Consider the following 17,588-nt stretch of genomic DNA (forward strand, 5'->3'; position numbering starts at 1 on the left):
TGTAAAAGTCATCTTCTTTAAAATCGAGCCGATAAACGATTTTCGAGGGAATTCATAAAATTTAAAAAATAATATAAAGTGAAGCATATCCTGTGGAGACTCATCGTCGCAGCCACAGGGTGCTAACACTTGCCCTCTGCTAATACCCCTTGGGATAGCCAACACAAAATGGAAGCGATCCAGTCAAAACCTGGTTAGTAAAAATCGTTCATATATACTAAAACCCCCAAGAGATAAAGGTGTTGTTTTCAACATGATGACTTTACAAACACTGGGTTTCTTCAGCTCCAGTTCTTCCCTCTCCAGTTTCCTTAAACTGCTAAAGGACTCCCTTATTAACCCCACATCCTTTTTAGTTACCAGTTCAGGGTTAGTATAAAGATCGGTTCTTCCTAGCCATACAAAACTGTTGTTGATGTAACTTAGCCAGGGTATGCGAAGAGCGTGGTCAAGGGCTCTGCATTCTTTTAGGATCTGTTGACTTAGTGATGATTCTTCGCTCAACCATGTTTCATCCAAAAGTTTAAGGGGCGAAGGGCTAATGTGTCACTTAAATAGGGCACCCCCAATTCTACGTGTACCACTAGATGGGGATGGGAGGTTCCACGCGGGACGCCCAGTAAACGTTTCAGTAATGCATTATCGCTACTTGTAAATCATCTGTGGTACGGCCCCCATATTTTGCTACCATAAGAAGCTATTGCGACACTCTTGGCCTGATAAATCTTGAGGAAAGCTGCAGTGGGTCTCCTTCCAAGTTTCGAAGCAAAATTAAAAATAGCTGCATTCACCCGTACCAAGTCTCCCTCCATTCTTTGTTTTAAAGGGCCCCATTTCATATGCTCGCCCATTACTACCCCAGATACGAAAAGACGTCTGTGCGGGGTACTTTAGTAGATCCAACCCAAAATTGAGGGGATTTTTGGGACGGACACTGTTAGATTTGGGGGTCTCTAGTTGGCAGAGGTAGGTACCTTTGACCAAATAGGGGCCCTTGCGTCTAGTCAGGGTAAGCGGGTACACTCCTAAAATAACTCCTGCTCATCCCCTTGGTAGCTTGGCACGAGCAGACAGGCTTATCTCAGAGGCACTGTGTAAAGCATTTGTGAACACATACCGTAACCCAGTGACAACACTACAGATGGACACCACACAAGTTGTAGTATAAAAATAAGTATTTTTATATAGACCACAAACGACAAAAATCCACAATACTGTACCTTAAAAATGGTAGAATTAGCTTTAGTTCTCTTTAGATGGTAAATGCGACACTTTAAGTTCAATGTACCTTTGGATGTGTAACGCTATACAACAAAAGTGTTGCAGAGAAGGTGATGCGTCAGTTCTTTATGCGTTGGGTCCCTACTGATGTGTAGGGGATGTGTCAGTTCTTCTCGGCGTGGGGAGGTGATGCGTCGGTTTCTTACTGCGCTTCTGTGGCGATGCGACCAGCAGCGCCATGATGCAATGAAGATCCGGTGCAATGAAACAAAAATGGCGTCTTCTCCTTTATGTGACATGATGCGTGCATGCCCGACGGCCGTGCGGCGACTCAACGATTATTCTGAGCCGCGACAGGCCCTGCGACATGCTTCTCCGGTGATGCGACGGCGTCTGAAGCGACAGTGATACTCTTCTCCGGTGGTGCGAGACGCTTCGGCGATGCAATGCGACAGCTGCAGGGGCAATACCTTTCTTCAGTGATGCGACGACAGCGGCTGCGGCGGCGACACACTTCCCGATGATGCGATGGCATCTGATGCGACGGCGACACTTTTCTCCAGCGATGTGAGGCGCTTCTGCGAGGCGAAGCGACAGCGGCGACACCCTTCATCAGTGATGCGACGACAGCGGCTGCGACGGCGACATTCTTCTTCGTGAGTCACGCTTCCAGCTCTTTGCGACACTCAGTCCCTCAGAAAGCCCAACACAACTGCAGGCACTTCCAAAGAACTCTTGGGGAGCTGGTGGGTGAAGTCTGTTGTCCCTGAGACTTCAGCAGGAGGCAAGCTCTATCGCAAGCCCTTGGAGATCCTTCACAAGTTGAATAAAAGTAGCACAAAGTCTTTTCTCCTTTCTTTGGCAGTCAGGCAACCACTGCAGGAGAATCCCCCAGACAGCACTCAGCTTAGGGATAGTCTCTTCCTCACTTCCTCTGGTTCCTCTCCTCAGCAAAGGTTTCTTCTTGTTTCCCATAAGTGATCTAAAGTTCTTGGGTTTGGGTTCCCTCTTTCATACTCATTTTCCCTTTGTTCTCTGAAGGCAGTGAGGCCTTTGCCTTGTCCAAACCAGTTCTGGTCAGTCCTGGAGCACTTTGTTGACAAGACTCCTTCTTTCCTTTCACAGTGTAGGCTAGGGACATCAGACGCACCACAGGAGGTGGAGCCAGCATTGTGGAGGGAAGGCACAGCCCTATTCAGATCCCTGGTGCAACTCCTCCAACCCATCTACATGCAGATCTCTCTATTCAGCCCTGTGCTGACTCACCCTGTCTCCTGGAATCCCCCAGCCAATGTCACTCAAACTCCAGACAAGGAATACACAGTCTAGCAGAGACAGGCTTGGATAGCTAGGCAAGAAAATACCTACTTTCTACAAGTGGCATTTTCAGAAACAGAATGTTAAAAACCAACTTCACTAAAAGATGCACTTTATCATTCGGAGTTCAGGCATACTAAACTCGAATTTCGACGTAGTTCCCTGAGTCAGTTAGGATTATAAGATGTTATAGTCAAACTGCCCATTCGGGCCTATGGGGAACAGGTAGCCTTGCAATAGTGAAAAACGAAAATGGCTGTAATTCACTATTAGGGCATGCCACACACATCAGGGCAATTCCTACCTTTTACCCACAATGCACCCTGCCCTTGGGCATACCATAGGGGTGACTAATATGCAGAAAATGGAAGGTTTAGGGACTGGCAAGTGGGTGCACTTGCCCAGTCAACATGTCAATACCAGACTGCACACAGGCTCTTCAATGGCAGACCTGAGACACACTTTTACAGGCTGCTTCTTTGGGTGGCACAACCAGTGCTGCAAGCCCACCAGCATCATTTGATTTACAAGCCCTGGGCAGACTTGGTGCACTGTGCTAAGGTCTGACAAGTAAACCAAACTAGCCAATCATGGAGTCACTAATCGATACATCAATGTACCATAGGGAGCACTTGCACTGTGGGACTGGACAGCAGTGGCACAGTGCCCAAATCATCTCTAACCAGCAAAAACACATGAGGCAACAGCAAAAAATGGAAGGCAGACCCACGCCAAGGTGCCAGGTCTAACGGACACCCACCTGCATAACGTAGGATTTAGAGTCATTCATGGATAGATCATGCTCTGACATAAAGGCAGAAAATGCATCAAGGAGGGTTTGTAGCCCCTGGCGGTCCTAGAGATAAGGATGGCATCATCTGTGTGTAGGAGGACTGGCAGACCATGGCGGCCAACGTATGGATAATCTACCCCTGTTAACGAAAGGGCTTTATCTAGATCATTGATATATTGATTAAACAAAAAGGGTGCTAGGATGCACCCTTAGTGTACACCCCTCCTTATGTCAAAATTGTGTGAGACTCTTAAATCCTGCGAAAATCTAACATGGGCCTTGGTTGCACAATGAAGATCTTCTAAAAAATAGACAATATTTCTATCTACCCCGATATAGATCATGGACTGCCAAAGTTTGGTCCTATTCACATAAACGAACGCGGAAGTCCATGAATGCAAGATGAATAGTACCAGAACAAGCAACTGTATATTTATTAAGAATCATGGTTAGGTTAAGGCACAGGGCCACCGTGGACCGGCCTGGGCAGAACCCATACTGAGCTTCTGATAACATAGCGCGTTCCACTGTCCTGCTTGTGTTCCTTTCTAGGAGCACTCCGCCCACCACCTTAACCACTGAATCCAACAGTGAAATTGGTCTATAACAATGGCCGCTATCACGATTTCCCTTTTTAAAAACTGGCACAATTGCCGAAGTGGCCCAGGAGTCAGGGCAACCCGTCCTTGCCGCAGCATTAGGTACTGCCGCAAGGACCGAAGCCCAAAACATTGCGTCGGATTTATGGAGATCCGGGGGGATACCATTGGGCCTTGGGACTTTTTTACTAGACAACACGACGATACCCTCCTCGATTTCTTCTATGCTAAAAACCAGTTCAACGCTAAGTGTCTTGCGTTTACGCAAGTGATTTAGCTTGACGGGGCTCTCAAACATAGTTTCAAAATGGAGCACTCACTCGTCCTCTGTGATATGTGCGACTACCGCACAGCCATCATCATGGTTTGATAGAGGACTATTAATAATGCTCCAGAATCTCCGGCTGTCTCTCAGCATGCTGGCCTCATTCAATCCTCTCCATGCCTCGTCCTTCAAGGCAGATTTACGTTCGCCAGTTCCAGTTTATAGTTTTTCCGACACAATCTGACAAGGGGCTGATTTCTTAGTCTACAGTTTGAAGCTTCCCGCAGCTTTCTGGCCGCCAGAGAGCAGGTGGAGTCAAACCATCTTGGGGCCTCGGTGGCTGGGCGTCTGCCTGGAATACTTAGAAGGTCACTTACTCTAGTAGAGATGGAGTTGAAGGCGCTGATGACCTCCCCAGAAGATGTTTGCGACGGAGTACACAGTGCTAATTCACTAGCACATGAGTCCTTCACACACTTATAAAATTCATCTTGGGAGATCTGTGACCACTTTAGCCGCCTTCTACCATCTGAAGATCGCACAGACCTTCTTTGACCAACTCCTCTCTTAGGCACTAATATAGAGCCACTGATTTCGACACACAGGGGGTTATGGTCACGATGGGCACTTACTTGAATCTTGAACCACGTGAATAGAGATTTTGCAGATGCTGAAATTAATATAAAATCGATAAGTAAACCTCCACCTCTCCCTTTATATGAGGGAACAACAGCCTGGCTATGGGGGTCACGTGGATAAAAGAGACATTAAATCAAATTTGTGGAGAAAATCATTTAACATGTCCCCCTATGAGGAGTGTTCAAAATGAATTCCCCTCCAGAGTGGACATCCCAGGTCGGCCAACATTGCTGCCCCTGGGACTCCACATGGGTGAATGTTGAAATCCCCAGCAAGCATGAAGTTTTGAGAGCAGTATTACGATGTTGCCTCATAAAAGAACCCAGCATCGTGATGTTTCACCGGCCCTTGGGAATTGATGGAGAATTATAAAAATGAATGAGACCCAGATTGATCGACCCTTTAGTTAGTGCTAGAGACTGAATGTACTGGCTCGGTGTAGGCAGAACCAATATCTTGCAATCCACCGCTATACAAATATAAATTACAAGGCCACCTTTTGGTCTGCCGGCTGGAGAGAGCAATGCGGGAACAAAGAAAGACTTATAACCTTCTAACAATAAGTTACTGTCCATCAGCCAAGTTTCCTGCAAGCAAATCACAGAACTCCCGAAGCTTTGTTGTGGACTAGCCCACTGATCGCCAGGTTTTGCTGAGTCCATAGTAGAGGGGTAAACAAGTCAATTGCGCGCATCCATCGCAGCCAGCGAGGAAAACCTGTTTGACAGCTCGGGGGAGCGGGGATGGCGGGCTTGGGGGGGGTCAAGATCATGACTTCTTGAGGGCAACTGGTTTGGATAAGCTAAGGTGGGAAGTGGGCCTGGACGAGTTTTCCTGTAGACTCTTTCTACCAGCAACCAACTATTACAAGAAGCCATGTTGCTGGTGTTCATGTTGTAGTGCTGCGGTGCCACCGGTTTATAAAAGAAGCCAAGGGGTAAGGCGATGATTGACGACTTGTGACCAAGAGGAGCAGGGTGCTGGTCTGGTACTAGAATCCTTTCTGCTCTATGGGGCCTGTTAAAGTTTATAATAACACAGTCACCCTTACAGGTTTTAAGGGTACTTCCAATCCATCTAACCCTACGCACCATCTTGATATATGGTTCCGCCTTCAATCCCAAGGTGGTGTTCTGTGATAACCAATGTAAGACTTTATTTTGTAATTGACAAAAGTCCTCCTTAGAGCCCTGGGAAAGGCTTGGCACGTTCCCCAAAATCACAACATAAGGTGTAGATTCTGCTGGTAGGTGGATAACTCTATAAATCTGCCTGGGTGGCTCCCCTACCCCCTGGGGGTATCCCGCCATAATGGAACATTCTCCAGGGCTGAAGGATCCCACCTAGCTGGCCTGTCCATGGGGCTGTGATGTACAACCCAGACAGGCACTAATGGGTTTGCTCGTACCTCTCCCCCTAACAATTGTGAGCGACCCCTGCCATTTGTAGGTAGGCCTGTTGGGTTAGGGCTATCTGAGGTTATCTGACGTAGAGTGCCTGAACCAGGGTTGACAGATGCCCCTACTGTTGATACACAGTGTTTGAGGTCGGATAGGCCTTGTTCAATCGAGTTCAGACGTTCGATTAATGGACTCAATTTGGCATCCAATAAAGACTTCATCGACTCTTGTAAAGCTTCTAAAACACCAATGCAGATTTTTCACTATGCTCACAAGATAATAAACTCTCTTCAGCTTGTTTGCTCTGTTAAAAATGTTTCTTAATATTCTGCCTCTAATTCCCAGTGGAATTATAGACATAGATCCTGAGCAGGTTGGACTATGGTAGTTCTCTCTTTCTTTCCTCCCCAGACCATCTGTTCAAATGCTGTATAGAATTCAAATGGTTGCAGCACAGCTATCTCTCTCTCTCTCTCTCAGCTCTTAGACCACCGAAGAGGTAGAAATATTACATTGGCTTCTGGTCTCCAAAAGAATCATCTTGAAATCCCTATGTTTGGTGCATTCATTCATAAAGTCAGTCCATTTTATTGTCAGACAAAATTACATTGTTATCTCCTGGTGCGTACACTACACTCTTCAGAAGCCAGTGTTTCAGTGGTTCCAAAGTTCGACTCGGTGGAAGAGCATTTTTGGTCTAGGCAGGAAAGCTCTAAAAACCTGCACTTGTAGACAATAGGCACTGTGCTGCATTGCTTATACTATTGCCGGCAACTATTAGCACCAGGACTATGTGACAGAGCACTCTAGAAATAATATAATAATAGCAACAATTATAATAGCAATCCTATTCTAGATCTTCTCCCTCTCAATTTCTTCCTGAAAAAGGAGAATTTAAAGATGCTCACGTTGGCTCTGGTTCTATCTCCCCTGGGTCCAGGAGAATGGATGGTAGCACTGGACCTGCAGAAACACTTTTTTCATATTCCTGTCCTGCAGTCACATAGGGGTTACCTGCAGGTCTTGGTCGTCCAAGACCATTTCAGGTTTCTGTGCTCCCCATTGGCCTCACTAGTGCCCCTCGAGTGTTCACTAAAGCGATAACAGTGATCACAGATCACCGTCTGGGGTTGAGTATACTAATCTTCTCCTACCACGACAACTAGCTGTTGAAGGTGGGCTTTCCTCAGTCTTTAGTGAATTACCTCCAGATGCAGGTGGCCTTCATAAAATCTTTGGGGTTCTTGGTCAATGTGGCAAAGCCGTGCCCACCTCCTTTCAAAGGCTCCCATTGATTAGGGGCATTCTCAATACTGTACAGTTCTGAGGTATCCATCTGTTTTAATGAGTCCAGGACGTTCGGGCTACGATTATGATGTTTCAGCCTTGGTCTGTGAGTCTCAGTGAGAGTGACTCTGAAGCTTCTTAGCCTCTTGGGCTCCTGTATCCTGCTTGTGGACAATGTCAAATGACAAATGTGGGCTCTGCAGTGGGATCTGGAGTCTCAATGGGCTCAGCACCAAGAAAACCTGGCAGGTTTCCTCCACATTTTTTAGCAGACTGCTACTCAACCGGCAGCTGATCCCCTCTGCCTAGTCCACTCAGACCTGACAGTGGTGACAGATATGTTGCTATTGGGTTGCTGAGGCTACCTGCGAGAGGTGGAGATAAGCAAACTCTGGTCTCCATTTGAAACTCACCTCCACAACAATCTGTTAAAATTGTGGGCGATTCGCTGACCATCAAAGGAAGGCTGGTTCAGGATCTCACAGACAACACCACTGTCATTTGATACTGCAAAAAGCAAGGCAGGGTGGGGTCTTGAGTTCTGTTCCAGCAGTCTCTGCACATCTGGAACTGGTTGAGTCGTCAGGGCATTTATCTGGTTATGCACCACCTGGCAGGATCATTAAATCCATGGGTGGATGAATTCAGTCACCAACACCTATTGGTTCATTAATGACAGTTACACCCAGAGGTGGTGCAGGACATCTTCCAACACGTGATCTCTTCATCTCTGCTGACAATGTGCAATGTCAACACTTTTGCACATTGGAATTTTCCAAGAAGGCTCTCTCTAATGCACACTCCATCTGGAGTGAAGTCTGGGACTCCTTTAGGCCTTCCCACACCTACCTCTCGTGCTCTGAATTTTGAAGATCAGGATTCGTTAGCGAAGGTAAGGATCTTGTTCTTCAGAAACAAGGACAATGTAAAACTCTCATGCTGATATACCCTCAACCAATTTGAATCAGACAACCATGATGCATTCGCAGCACACTACCTTTTGAAAGATTCATACTAGATTTTATTCTGCAGAGAAATTAGGGTTCAGCAAGGGGTCATTGATATATATTGCTCATAGTTTTCTCAAAGAAACTAATCATTTAAATCAAACACTAAAGAAAATAAGGAAAATAGAAAAGAGGTGACAATGTTTTCTTGTGTAATCTTTTTGTCCCCAATGCTGTTATATTAGTCAGAGTGTTCTGCACAAGCAATACACTGAGACGTCAACTGAGCTGCAGTTTATAATAATTTTTCATTGTGTACCAACATCAATCCATTTGGTAAAATCTTGGTAATGAAAAATGGGTTTGAAGGAAAATTAAGCATTTTCAAAATGAGATGTGCCCAAGATAATGAGTTTGGTATAAAGGAGTTTGTTTATTTACATCACTCTGAATTTGGGATTACCCAAGATATCAAATGATTCAGAGTGCATATTGCAAAATATGTTCTTTCTTGTACACTGGCTTACATTTGAAAGCCAACATGGGGGGGAAGTTCCATTGATAATAACAGATGATCTACTGTTTTGTGGCCCCACACTACCACTGATAAAAATGGTACCTCATGTGTGTGGTTGGGCCTGTCACTGTTGACAAGAAAAGACCCCAAAAACAGTGGCGGCTGGTGACAATTGAAAGTGGTACGGCGTAAAATTTGGGCATGACTTATGTAGCAAGCGAAGTGAGCAAACTTAATGAACAAACATGGTGTCCAGGAATGTAACAATATTGCTATAGTATGAGAACTCATAAAATAAAATAGAAATACTTGAAAAGAGAATAGAATGACATGAATTAATAATAAACCATAAAATAAGAAGGAATGTAACATGGAATTCACTACAGCACCAAACCGTGTAACCCACCCATGGGATTAGGGTGGGAGCAGTGCATTGGCAAGCAATGGTGTAGCACATACAATAGGATCAGGGCCCAGGGTCGAAAAGGGTGGGGGGGCATTATTTCCCTGTTATGGCTGTCCTTTACTACCCAGTTGAGGGGAGGGAAGCCAGTCTACCTGAACTGCCTTAAGGCTCACATCTTTCTTTCTGTGCAAAGGTGAGCAGCTGATGAAACTTCCTCCCTTCTTGAGTTGAGTGCAGACTGCAGAGCTCAGCTCCTGCTGGAATAAACTCGTGAAGGCAGAGGCCTGAAACGGAATTTAATGGACTACGCTACTGTTTGACAGCACACAAACAATCACATTGTCAGAAATTATTTGTGTCGTAGCATATGACATGTAAAGATAAACACAGCCTCCTCCTGCCCTCAGAACAGCAGAATCTGCCTAGACGCACGGAGGGACGGAGTTTAGAAGAGTGCAATCACTGCAGATAGAGCACTACATTAAAGTACTCCCGTACGTCGTGACAGTTCTAGTGTTAGCCTAATACCCATCTCCTAACCTTTTAGACTCACAGGCATCATCTGTTCTTTCTGTAAATGTAGAAGTTCATGTACTAGAATAAATTCAGCACGCAAATTTATAAGGCGCTTTCCTGCCCGTCTTTCCCCTACATCTAAATGTTGGAGCCCAGTTAACCAGGGCTCCAAGAGTTCAGTAAAAAAATGACAGATTTCCAAGACTGGCAAAAAACACGCTCTAGATTATATTGCAAATGCGACCCTAACTCATTCCGCTGTCTCCGCTTCCGTGGATATCTGGCACTGCTGTGGCAGCAGATAAACGCGGCAAGTTCTATTATTATTTCCTTTGCCCAGCACTCCAGGGCCTAAGACCTGCACGCATTATAAAACAGAGCAATGAACTTCCTGGCTTGGAAGTAGCCCCTTTGGAAAGGAAGGCAGGAGTGACACTTTGTTTTAATGGCTGTGGATCATTCGTGCCGTTTGAAAGCTTACCATCTCTCCGCTCTCAGCCCTGAGGTGCGACGCAGAAGAACTCCTCCAGTGGTGGGTGGGTTTGCCAGTATTCAGTGCTCGACTCTCTCAGCATTGATGGTCTTCGGGGCCCTGGGCTGCCCTGAATGACAAGAGACGCCCCTGGGCTTCAGCCTCACGCAGTACATGAGACACCTCTCACAGCCCGACTCCCGTGTGAATTACAGGCCCAAAAAGTGCAACTGCTGCCAGTCTTGCAGCAAGGGCCGGCCGCACCACCTAATTGTACATATCGGCGCACAAGCCTAGAGTACACCTGCCACCACCCCCCTTCATAGCACAGACGTGCAACTGCTCCCACTCAACTGTACAAGCCGGGTAACGTAAGAATAAAAGATGTCAGTCACCTGCAAAGTCAATAAACTTAACTTACCTTACCTTCCGATTCCCGCCTTCAAGTTAGCTCCGACTCCCGCCGTCCTGTTGTTGAATTCGTCGTCACGCAGGAAGCCAGGCAGCCTCCCTCCCCTCCACCACAGCACAGCGCTGTGATTGGTTCGGCCGGCTGCCCCAACACCACGTCATTTCTCTGTATGCTGCAGCATACAGAGAACAGGGAGAGGTTACTCGAGGGCAGGGGGGAGCGGCTTGCCCGCTGTTATTAATACAGTTAATACTGTCTGTTTGGACAGCCTCTCAGGGTGCCCAAACAGACAGTATTAACAACAGTGGGGAAAGCCACTCTCCCCTGCCCTTGAGTAACCCCTCCCACTCTCTCAAGCTGGAACTTCTGCTTTCTCGCCGTGCGAGAAGGCAGAAACAAATGGTAGTTCTCTACTATTTGTTTCTGCCTTCTCGCACGGCGAGAAAGCAGGGGGGCGGCGCCGAAACGCCCCCATGGAGGATCCGCCACTGCCCAAAAACAACATGGAAACATTAGGATATATCATATAAAATTCACTAATTGTGGTGACGTGGTTAGCTGTGGTTTTTGGGTCTGGGCTTGGCTGGGTCCCAGGAGAACATATCAAACTCACTATTCCCTGAAAATTCTACACCCATGGAAGATTAGGGTGGTATGGTTTATGTGGATCACATTAAGTTTTCGTACCCAGAATGTCTAACAAACTTCAAGCTTTGTCTAAAGTCACAGATTTTGTACACATTGTTTCCTACTAGCCAGAATTCCCAGACTTGTCTTGATAAAAACGGTAACCCACTTGTGTGGCTAGGACTATTGACCCGCAACTGGAAAGGCCACAAAATGTACTGTGGAGACACCCACACTTTTCCTTTCAACTTAACACATTCTGCCAGTGTGGGTAGCTGTGGTATTTGCGCATGGGCTCTGGCAGGACCCATGGAAGTAGAGCAGCGCCAGACATTTCTGAAAATTATACAATGAGGTGAGTCTAGCATGGTATCGCTTATCTGGAATCCACTATTCAGAATTTACTACATATGTGAAACTTTGAATAAAATCTTAGATTTTCCTTGCATTCCTTTAAGGGGAGTTCTGGATTCTGCAGGAGTCAACAAAATATTTGCCACAGACTGTTCAACAACTTCTACCAATAAAAACAGTATCAGACTTGTAATAGTGGGTCTATCATCTGCAACAGGAATTGCCCCAAAATGCAAAAAGGAAACATCAAGATGTTTCCTTTCAAAACCACTCATTCTGGTGATGTGGTCAGCTGCTGTATTCAGGCCAGGGATTGGCCAGCACCCAGGGAAACCGACCTGCCAGAAAAGCCTACCAACCTCAGTTTGATGACATCAGCCCGATGTGTGAGCTAATCGTTTACTAAACAGGTTGAGGAGAAGGTTTTTAAAAAATCCTCTGGTGCAAGCCCCAGAGGAAGTCTTCCCGTTAGTGGAAGGATGGGACACTCTTCTCCTCTGCACTATAAAGGTAGTGCAGAGGAAATGAACATCTTGTTCTCCTTACTGACGCGATTAATTACATTAATGTTAGTTCAATTTGAACTTTATTGGCTGTATATTTAATTCACACCTTGAAACATTTCCTTAAAATGTTACCTCACTTTGTGCATTATTTTAAATGTTATGTTCTTTATAATTCATCCTTTAAGTATACCCCACAATCTTAACTATGCATTTTGAATTGATCCAGTTATTCCTCAGGAGGTACATGACCATATTCCATGCAACTCACATAAAAAACTAACCACAAATTAACAAGAAACCTTCAGCGTCCTCTATTAACAATGTCAGTACTCGCCTCGCCCTTAAATTCGAATTGCTCCTCATATCCCTTTTCGTTTACTGTGTCTACTTCATCACTCAATGTAAGCAATTCAATGATTCTATTTTACTTAATCATTTGCTGTTTTCTTTCATTGTTACCCATCAATTCCATACTACTGCATTGCTCTCCTACATGTTTCTGTGGTACAGTATAGTCTGTCTTCGATGTTCTTTCTATTTGTGTCAATCCATGTAGTCTGTCTATGCTTTCTAATTTAGTTCAAATTATACTTGCCATTATGGCTACCTAATCTTACAAGTCAATAATGGTGCATATTATCAAACAATTAAGCCTCAATTCTCACTCTATACTTATAAATCTTTCTCAGAAAAACTTGCAGCCTGATTCATGAAACGAAAATCGGCTCGCAAAGGGCCAGATTCTGAGAATCTGGCCCTTTGCGAGCGCAATTATTGCATTTGGGATTCATCATCCCAAATGCAATAATCGCTATTACAGAATCCGCTATTGTGCGTGGAATTGCATTTAAGGAATCTCTATTAGAGATTCCTTAAATGCAATTCATCAACCAATTTTAAATTGCTAATTCGCAATTTCGGGCCGCTATTTACCGAGAGGTCAGACCTCTCGGTAAATAGCAAAAACTTAGAAAAATGCTTTTAAAAGCATTTTTCTAAGTTGCATGTTGCACACACACATGTCCTTTGGACATGTGTGTGCGCAACACCTGTTCCAATTTGCATTTAAGGGGTGCTACAGGGTGTCCTTTGGACACCCCTGGCACCCTTTAACGGGCATATGCATCAACGTTCGTTAATACCAGTCGGTAATACCGAAAAATAACGACTCGCTATTATGAACATGCAAACCGCGATGCATCAAAGTAATCGGTAAAAATTATCGAGTCGGTAATAATCGCTATTAAATAACGATTATACGCCAGCGAGAGTAACAAAAACCGAAATCGGAAATACCGAGTCGGTATTACCGGATCCGGTATTTGCGGATTCGGTAATAACGAAAACGGCAATAATACGCGACGCTTCGGAAGCAGGCCGATGACATCACAACCAGGAAGCAGGACACCCACGCTGCATTCAGTGTTCGGAGTTGCACAGAGGAGGAGGCAGAGCTCAGGAGCTGAGGTCCCACACTGAACCAGAAGCAACCAGGAAAAAGGTAGCAGGACAAGATGGAGAAGGAGGCCCCCCAGCATGGAAAGGACACACCCCGAAAGCGAAAACGGAAGTTTTCAGATAAGGAGCTGGAAATCCTAATAGAGAGTGTGAGCAGCAGCAACCATGACCGACTCTTCGGAAAGTTGTCGCTGAAGGTGCCAGAGGCAGAAGAAAGGAAGATGTGGCTGCGCATCAAGGACAAGGTGAATGCCTGCGGAGTCACCCACCGCAGCATCGACGACCTAAAAAAACGCTGGTACGACCTGCGTAAGAGGGCCAAGGAGAAGATTGCGCAGAGGGTCAGGGATGCTGCTTGCACAGGAGGGGGCCCATCCAATGTGACGCCTAACACTGACCTGGAGGATCTAGTGGAGGCCACCATAGAACGGGAAGCTGTTGTGGGGGTCACAAGTCTGGACACCTCAGGTGCTGCGGAAGGAGGACAAGGTAAGAGGCATGCCAGCGTAACGATGCAGCGTGTACTAAGTCCCTGCCCAATCCCCCATGCCAGACCCAGTGCACATGTAGCGCTGCCCTACACACACACCCTCACCACTGTGTTGCACCATTGGAGATGTAGTCAATACATGAATGGGTGCATGCCTGAGCCCAGAGATGAATACAGCTGCCAAGGGTCAAATGTCAGTCACCAAAAGTAATTTATTGTGAGATGCCACAGCTATTGTCACATACCATACCATGATAATAACTATGCACTGTTTCACACACAGATGCATCCCCCATCGATTCAGACGACAGTGGCCGCCTTGTCATCTCGGAGACGCCAGTGTTGTCAGATGCGGAGTGCTCACAGGGAGCAGAAGTCATGTCCTCCCCTTCACCACCACGGCGGACAACACCTCCACCGTCCTCGCGGTCCAAGGCAGCACCACCACCACCACCATCCTCGCGGTCCAAGCAACCACCACCACCACCATCACCATCCTCGCAGTCCAAGACACCACCACCACCACCACCACCACCACCACCATCCTCGCGGACCAAGACACCACCACCACCAGTGCGGCCCACTCCGCAGAGCCACAGAGCAGATGTTGCCGCCCTGTCCGTGATGGAGTCAGATCAATGTCCATCACACCCAAATGTTCCACGCCAGGCTGTCGTCACTCCAACCAGCCACACTGCAGGCCGACAGCGCATCAGGCAGAGGGTTGTGTCCCCGGGTCGGGCTGCTGCAAGACCTGTCGATCTGTCCGGAGGGTACGGAGTTGTGGAGACCCGGATGCTGCGTGTCCAGCGCCTGCAGGGGAGACACATGGGTGCCATGAAACTCACCATGACAAAACTTTGCAACAAACTTGGCAACATGACTGACGCAGTGCGTGAGCACACCACTGCCGTATCTGCCGGCAACAAAGACATCAAGCTGTGCCTGCAAGAACTGACACGTGCCATAGTCGCAGGCCAACAGAGTGAGCGCCGGCGTCACAGGCAGATCATGCTGGCAGTGAATACCACAAACAAGGCCATCAATAAGCTGTGCAACAGCACGGCTGTGCTGTCACGCAGGTCCGTGTCCCTGCAAGTGGATCTAGGTCATTTTTGTGGGGATGTGGCAAAGGCCCTTGAGAGGGTGACCACTGCAGTGGAGCAACTGCAGCCAGGGTCAGCCAGTGTCAGCAGTCTGGGGGCGGAAGAGGGGAGTGAGGCAGCCTCCAGTGTCAGCAGCGTCTCCCTGCCGGACACCAGCGTGAGGAGGCGCAGTGGCCGCAGTGCAACTGCCACTGACTCCCATCGTGTAGAACCCGAGGAGTCACAGGACAAGAGACTGGGGGTACGCGGCAAACGGAAGTGAACATGTGGCAAAGTCACACTGTCCTTGGTGAGGTAACCATGGCCAGACCAAAGTGCCGCACGCGTCACCTGTTCTGAGAAGGGACATTGATAGTTTTTATTTCACTGCAGCAGCAGCTTGTTTGTGTTACGTTTTTCTGCACCAGTCAGGTGTCCATGCCCATTAAACCCTTGCAAATCTGTTCCTGTTGTCAAGTCACTCTCTTACCTGTCTCAGAAATGATTCCGTGTGATGTATGCCCGTCTCCTTTGCCCTTCAGCTGTGTTGGGCACATGTGCCTGTTGGTGTTGTGGGGGGGGTTGCTGGGCACGCAGTTCTTCCTCTCCCTCCACCTCTATGTGTATCCCCCTGCGCGTGGCGATGTTGTGCAGGATGGCACACACAGCAATTATCTGGCAGCAGGTCACTGGGTCGTACTGCAAGGCACCTCCAGTCTTGTGCAGTATTCGGAAGCGGCTCTTCAGGATGCCGAATGTTCGCTCAACCACATTCCTAGTGCTGATGTGTGCCCGGTTGTAGCGCTGCTCATGCGGGGTAGCTGGGTTGAGATAGGGCGTGAGGAGATATTCACGCAATGCGTATGCGCTGTCACCTGCAGGATGGGGAGAGAATGGTAATCAGCATTAATGAAATTATACATGTGGGGAAGGAGTGGATGGGGAGTACGATGATGCAGCTATATGTACCTAGTAGGTGTCCCTCTCCGAATTCACCGTTGATCAGGCGCCTGTGGAGGCCACAGTGACGGAAAATGTAGGCGTCGTGTGTGCTCCCGGGGAATTGGGCTACAAGGTCCGTTGTGATCAACTTGGCATTGCACACCACCTGAACATTTATTGAATGATACGATTTCCGGTTGCGGTAAATGTATTCCGTGGCTGATGGAGGACAGATGGGGACATGCGTGCAGTCAACACACCCGATGACATGGGGGAATTGTGCCACCTGGTAGAAATCCCGTTTGGTGCGGGTAAGCTGCTGGGGGGTTCTGGGGAAGGTGATGTGGCGATTGATAAATATCAGCATGGCCTCTAGGAACCGGGGGAAAAAGCGTGATAAGGCACTTTGCGACACGCCTCCTGTCTCAGCTATTACCCCCTGGAAGCTTCCAGATGCAAGCAGGTGCAGGCAGCATAGCACCTGCACATGGGCAGGTATGGCGTTGGTCCGACGGGTCTCGTGCTGCAGTAATGGTGTCAGGTCTGCTATTAGGTCCATTATCATGGCACGGTTCAGTCTGTACTTGGCGTACACCTGTTCCTCGGTCTGCCCCAGCAAAGTGATGCGCACCCTGAAGATCCTGTCCTGTATCATCCTCCTGCGCTGGGCCTGGGCGTTGATCCTCCACCTCCTAGCAAGCACGTAGAGGGCAGCCATTTTGGTGTACATGTGGGGTTTCCCAGGGCATTTATGAAGGGTTACTGATTGTCAGCACCTGCTGATGGTGTTTCTTTTTTTTTCTTCTGTCCTTCTGTTAACTTTACCTCCTGATTGTGATTCCCCTTATTTTGCTCATGCTAAATAGCGATTTTGGGGATTTCCGGTATTAGCGACTGTTCATGCATACCATTTCGATTCGTTATTGCCTAATCGGTATTTCCGAAGTATGCTTTGGGGTTCGGTATTTCCGAATGTCTGTTTAACGAATCGGTAATTTACCGCGGGGGAATTTAGCGGTTCTTTATTTTTTTCCGATTTTTTGTTTGATGCATTGCAATTTATGGTTTAGCGTTCGGTATCGGCCTGTTTTTCCGATTCGCTGTTTTACCGGGAGGTATTTTCGTTGATGCATATGCCCGTAAATCGCTATCTTATTTGCAGGTAGCAAATTGCTACTCGCAAATAAGGAATACCCCCCATTCATTCCTATGGGCCTTTTGGCCCATAGGAATGAATGGGGAGTTATTCCTTATTTGCGAGTAGCAATTTGCTACTCGCAAATAAGGAATGTGTAGGAATCGCTATTTATTTAGCAATTCCTACATGAATACCGT

The 17,588-nt window shown here is 47.1% G+C and overlaps 1 protein-coding gene across 1 annotated transcript in view; it reads left to right on the forward strand.

Annotated features, from left to right (window-relative positions):
• Positions 1 to 17,588, forward strand: part of LOC144762934 (xanthine dehydrogenase/oxidase-like) — a 575,825-nt gene that overhangs the window by 345,176 nt on the left and 213,061 nt on the right. The window lies entirely within an intron of this gene.

The sequence above is a fragment of the Lissotriton helveticus genome, chromosome 6, assembly GCF_964261635.1.
Source record: "Lissotriton helveticus chromosome 6, aLisHel1.1, whole genome shotgun sequence".
In the NCBI taxonomy this organism is placed as follows: Eukaryota; Metazoa; Chordata; class Amphibia; order Caudata; family Salamandridae; genus Lissotriton; species Lissotriton helveticus.